Raw genomic sequence first — 6,406 nt, forward strand, 5'->3', positions numbered from 1 at the left:
TTTCCTGAGCAACCCAGTTCCCGAAATCATATACTGAGTTTTTTCCTAACTCTGAGTTCATAAAAATATTAATAGACTCCACTAGAATATCAAAGTAGAAATATGCTTTTTTTATACATTGTTTGGCACTGTTACCTGTGCTTTCCATCTGGCATGAAGCTATCCTTCAAATATTTCACTGCACAGCACAGCAGCTGGTTATATGAGTGGATTGTGTCGTAATATTCTTGGATGGTAGAAAAGTAAAACACGAAGGGGTAAGGTAAAAACAATTATTACAGATAAACATTATAAATTGTTTTTAAAATCAAATACTAAAATTATGAATAATTTCTATAATAATATTCAATGTAGAAATGGAATGTCTCCCTGATGACTCGTTGTATATTTTCACTCTTAACTGAAAAATTCTTTATTGCTAAAAAATGCTAACCATCATCTGAGCCTTCCGTGAGTCAAACTCTTTTTGCTAGTGGAAGGTCTTACCTCAATGGCTTCTGACTGATCAGGGTGGTGGTTGCTGAAGGTTGGAGTTACTATGATAATTTCTTGGAATAAGACAATGATGAAGTTTACCACATCGATGGACTCTTCCTTTTATAAATGATTTCTCTGTAGCATGTGTTCTGCTTGATAGCATTTCAGCCACAGAACTTGTTTCAAAATTCAAGACAGTCCTCCCAAACCTTGCAACTGCTTTAGCAATTAAGTTTATGTATTATTCTAAATCCTTTGTTGTCATGACAACCACCTTTATAGTATCTTCACCAGGAGTAGGTTACATCTCAAAAAACTTCTTTGTTCATCCCTAAGAAGCAACTTCTCATTCACTGAAGTTTTATCATGAGATTGCAGCAATTCAGTCACATCTTCAGACTCTACTCCCACTTACGGTTCTCTTGCTATTTCTACAACTGCGGTTACTTCCTTCACTGAAATCTTGAATCCTCTCCTCCAAGTCATTCACAAATGTTAGGATCAACTTCTTCCATTTCCTGTGAATATTGATATTATAACCTCTTCCTATGAATCATAATTGTTCTCTTTTTTTCTTAATCTATTTGCAGAAGTTTATTATGATCAATACTGAGACATTCCATTTTGTCTCAAAGAGAGATGAGAAGGTATGTAATTTCCTAGAATGAGGATTATTAATTGGAGGACCTGACAACAAACTGATTTATAGACATTATGCAACATTATATTTCATCTTCTGTATCGATTCTTCAGAAAGTGAACTTGGCATTTTAGATCTAATTCAAGTATTTGTGGAAACTTTAGACAAGTGTTTTGAAAATATCTGTGAACTGGATTTAATTTTCCATGATAAGGTTCACAATATTCTTGCAGAAATGATGACGCAAGGAGTGGTACTGGAGACCAACATGAATGAGATTGTTACACAAATTGATGCACAAAGTAAACTGGAGAAATCTGAGGCTGACTTAGCAGGGGCTCCAGCCCATGCTGTATCAGCTGTAAAGAACATGAATCTTCCTGAGATCCCAATAAATACTAACATTGGTGACAACAGTATAAAAGTGCCAAATCTGCCCTTTTTTAAATAAAAAATTTAAAAGGCCACTCCCAGGTAAAATCCAGGGGGAAGAGCCATCTAAGTTTACCATGCAGTTGTTTACCAAAAATAGAGGAGGAGAGTCTTAACTTTTTTGCTCTTGGATTTAAGTCAAAGTACTGTACAGAAGTTACATAAAATCTGTATGGAAGTTCAACATTGCTTTTCTTGCTCAGTGATTTTGAAGAAATTCCATAGTTCCAAGTATGATTCTTTTCTTTCTTTTCTAAAATGCATTCCTATGGCCACCTAAGGCATGCCTCTAGGTATTGGCTACTATAGTATTTCGAAAAGTGTTTTGAGACATTGTTTTAAATTGTGTACAACCCAAAATGTTGGTGTTTTGTATGGATCACAAGGGCAGCATTCCTTAATTCCTTCTGTTATTTGTCACAATAAATAACAATTCTGTTATTTAAAGAACCAAGTATATATTGCATGAAAACATTATGGCCTTTTCCTCTTAGTTTAAATAAACTCCCAAGGTAACTGGACTTCTAAAGCAAAATAATAATAATAATATTCAATGTACAGACATTGTTTTTAAGTGAAAACATTAGAAATATGTTAAATACCTTTTTATTTATAAATGATAATTTTTTACCCAATTACTAAACTTTTAAGATATTCATTACACAGAGTTTAATAAATACCTGCCACCCCCTTACTCTTTCCACCTTCAATATAAAGAATTCCATTTTTTAGGTGCCTAAGTTAATAGTCATTACAATAATTTGTCTAACATTGGACAGTATTTTCCCACATACTATACAATTTGAGTGACTAAGAATATAGAAATGTTTTCATGTTTTAACTTACATTTATACAAGCTCCCAGTGATTAAATCCTTGTAGGTAAAACAGTCTTCCCATGATGGGCTCTAATGTTTATGTCTTTACTTCTTCCTCTGCTAACACAAGTACCAAGTCTGCTTTCCATTTCCTCAGAGTGTTGCTCTGGAAACACTCTTTAGCCAGCTGTCCTGGGTGATTACAATTTTAGAGGTGACATTTCAGAAAATTTAATAACTAAAAAATGTTTTAATTGTTTCTTATTTTTCTTTCCTTAGGTTTTTTTTTTTTTTTTGGTGGTAGTGGTGGTTTTGCTGAGGGGAGATGTGGGAAGGTACTTTTGGAGGTACTGAAACATATCGTCACATCGTTAACAGACTAATTCGTGTTTGTCAAGCACTTAAATCTGAACCTCCAGTTTTAAATCTAATCTTGACATACCTTGGCTTTCTTAAGTCAATCTTTACAAAAACCCTAAAATACAGGTATTACTGTGGTCATAGAATGCACAGAATATAAATATTATACCAACCTCCTCCCAGCTAGGTTGGGTGGAGGGAAGAGTCCGACCTTCCTCTGCATCTTGACACAACCTCCTCCCTCAACCCAGGTCACCTCAAATATACTAAAAGGTACATTTCTTGCTATGACCTCTTTTTTGTTAACTCAAAGTCTCCATTATTTTTTTATGTTAATGGTCTTCTCGAACTTAAAATATGCTATCAAAATTCTTTACTATATATACTTAAATGTCGATATATGCTACAATCAGATCTGTTTCGGAGCATGACAATTTCATTCACCCAGTTGCTCAAAGATGTAGTGTATTTTCCTTCTTTTTCCCCACATACAAGCTATCAGCAAATCCTCTCAATCTTATGATGAAAATATAATCCAGCCATTTCTCTTTACTATCTATAACTTATGGTATTGTAAATTAAAGATATCTGAAGCTATTTTATTTTGCTTCATATGTAATATATATTACAAGAATATACACATGTTTAGATTACTTAATTTTATGGACTCGTTGTTGGCTTAGAGACAGTGATTTCCATGCGGGGAAAAAAAGAAAACGTTTATAGATATATTTTTCTGTCGCATCTGTGAAATAGAGTATCTTTTGAAATTTCATCTCTTAAGATGGGACCTGGAATGCATTATACATTTCTTGGAAAAATTTCCTAGCTATGGAATTGTTTTTACCTCACAAAATTAAAAGTAAAAGCACAGAATAAGATCATGTATTGGTGATAAAAAAGCAACTTCCATTGAAGTGTGACTGATTAGGGAATTGACTCTTTTTGTCCTCCCAAATAAGCAGTTTTGAAAAAACCACTGTTTCAACATTTCTGTGATTTTCTTTTGAGTGGTTCTCAAATGAACACCTACGAAAACTTATATACTAAACTGTATATGTGGAAAACAACAACTAAACATTGATAACTCAAAAGAAAAAGTGAAATGCATGTAACCACCACACAGGTCCATAAAGAGAAAAATCACTGGTACTTTGGAAGCCCGTATACTGACCTTTGCCATTCACGAAACCCTACCCTCCTTTCAAAAGACAACAAGCATGAAAAATAGGAATATTAGATTCACTTTACTTGGACTTTATCTCATTGAAATATATGTAAACTCACAGACCTTATTCCCTACTGCAGTAGTCTTTTCATTGCAGTTCCTTTGTGTTGGTTTATTTTTGCACTTCGGCTATACTCCAAAATTTCTGAGAACAGGGATTATGTCTACAGTGTGGATACCTAACATAGTGCTTGAAAATTTATAGATATTTAAGTAGTGTTTGTGTGAATGAATTAAATGATTATACCCTGCATATAATTTTCATATTCACTCAATATATTTTTGTAGGATTTACAATCACAATATACATTTTTAGAGTGGTAAAACAAATATGTCTTCTGCACAAAGTTTTTATTTGAAGTATAATGTATGAACCAAAAACAGACAAATCGTAAGTGAAATAGTCTATGTAACCAGCATCCAGACCAAGAAACTCACTGTAATTGCTACCTTAGGAGCCCCTCATGCCCTCTCCTACCCCAGCCTGTGACAGATAAACTATATCCTACCCACCTAACATATAGCTTTTTCAATTGCATTTTACAGAAAGAAAACTTGGATTTAGAGAAGTAAAGTGACTTAGAAAGTCATGTGTAGTGGGTGGTGAGGTCAGTGGGGCTGAGGACAGGGACAATACCTCTAGTTTAATATGTATATTTTTATCACACTAGAGTCTCAGTGTTCCAGTAGAGTCTGCAGATACCATAATCAGGCTATGGATGGAAGGGGATGGGGCACATACTTAGATATCAATAGGTATTTCAGAGCTGCTGGAGTGGAATAGAAATGCACTTGAGGAAGTCCAAGGATCTGCTTCCTGGGCCATTTCCTCAGACAACCTCCCTTTCTTTGGCTAAATTTAGACTTGAGCACTCATCAGTAGATGGTGGGAGTGGGGTGGTTTGGCGTGATGTCACTGTATAGAGGTATGTGATTTACATTGTTATGTAAGTAAACACAGTTCATTTTCATTGGCTGGCATTTTTCCCATTGTATGATGCCTTCACGCATTTACTCATCTATTTTACTGCTGATAATGTTTAGGGAATTTTCAGTTGTTTGCTTTTAGGAATAATGACATGAATGCTATGGACCCATGCTTATACATATAGTCAACCACATTTGTTTGGTGTAATATATTATCTTAGGAATGAAATTCCTGGGTTACAGAAAATGAGTGTACTTCGTTTTAGTAGATCCTGCCAAATAGTTTTCCAAAGTGACTATAGTATGTAATGCTTCGATCATCAGTGTAAGAGAATTCTCATTTCTCTACATCATTATATTGTCAGTTTCTAATTTCAATAATCAGTAAGTGTATAATAGTACCTAATCGTGGTTACAATTTGCATTTTTCTTATGACATGAAATTAAACAGCACTTTTATGTTTCTTGACATTTTGGATATTACCGGTGAAATGCACTTGTAAAAATTTTCTTTTGTTTTAAAAATTAGGAACAGGTTTTACCTGTTATTTGTATAATCTAGAAAAAATCCTTTATTATATAAATTGCAAATACTTCTAACATTCAATAGAAACTCTTTATGAACACAGACACTTGTAAGTTTGGTGCCGTTCAATTTCTCAAACTTTCCTTTAGAATTAGTACATCACATATTCAGCTTAAGAAATAGATTCTTACCTCAAGGCCACTCATTACTTTTTAGAATTTTTATTATTTTACTTTTGTATTATGATCCTCAATATAACTAGAACTGATGTGTGTAAAATGTAAAGTAGGAATAAGAATTCATTTGAATTCACTAGGAATTCATTTGGATTCACAAAGATATGCAACTGAAGTAACACCATTATTGAAAAGGTCATTCTTCAACCTTCTATATGCCATCTTCATAATTCCACTGTCCCTGTATATGTGAATCAATCTTTAAACACTATATTCTGTTTCACTGGCTTAATTTTTATTCTTGCATCAACATTGCCTTGTATTCAGTACAGTTGCTACATTAAAAACTTTAAAAAAGGTAATTTAAATCCTTCTAGGTTTTTCTATCCTTCCTCTCCTCCTCCTCCCTTTCTCAGTCCCCTTTCTCCTTTGCTTCAAGATTATCTTGGCTAATTTTCTTCCTAGAACTTTTACATACATTTTAGAGTAAGCCTCCATACCAACAACCATACCAACCCTTAAACCATTTATGATTTTGAGAAAGACTTCATTGCATCTAGACATCAACTGGAAAAAAAAAATGACTTTTTCAGTATAAAGTTTTAACTCCAGAAACATAATATATTCTGTTTATATCAATATTTAATAACTATTAATAATGCTTTATAGTTTTCTGTGTTAAAGACTAAATATTTTAAGAGAATGAATATCTATATATGTGATTTTTTCTAATGGTACCATAAATTATATATTTTTTACATTTTATTCTCTATTTGCTTGCTGCCAGTATGTACAATGCACACAACTATATTAATAAAGAAAC

At 33.3% G+C, this 6,406-nt stretch overlaps 1 pseudogene; it reads left to right on the plus strand.

The window, feature by feature from the left end:
* Positions 1 to 1,076: 1,076 nt before the first annotated feature.
* LOC125113255 (AP-3 complex subunit sigma-1-like) lies at positions 1,077 to 1,568 on the plus strand (annotated as a pseudogene).
* The last annotated feature ends 4,838 nt before the right edge of the window (positions 1,569 to 6,406 follow it).

Source organism: Phacochoerus africanus, chromosome 13 (assembly GCF_016906955.1).
Source record: "Phacochoerus africanus isolate WHEZ1 chromosome 13, ROS_Pafr_v1, whole genome shotgun sequence".
In the NCBI taxonomy this organism is placed as follows: domain Eukaryota; kingdom Metazoa; phylum Chordata; class Mammalia; order Artiodactyla; family Suidae; genus Phacochoerus; species Phacochoerus africanus.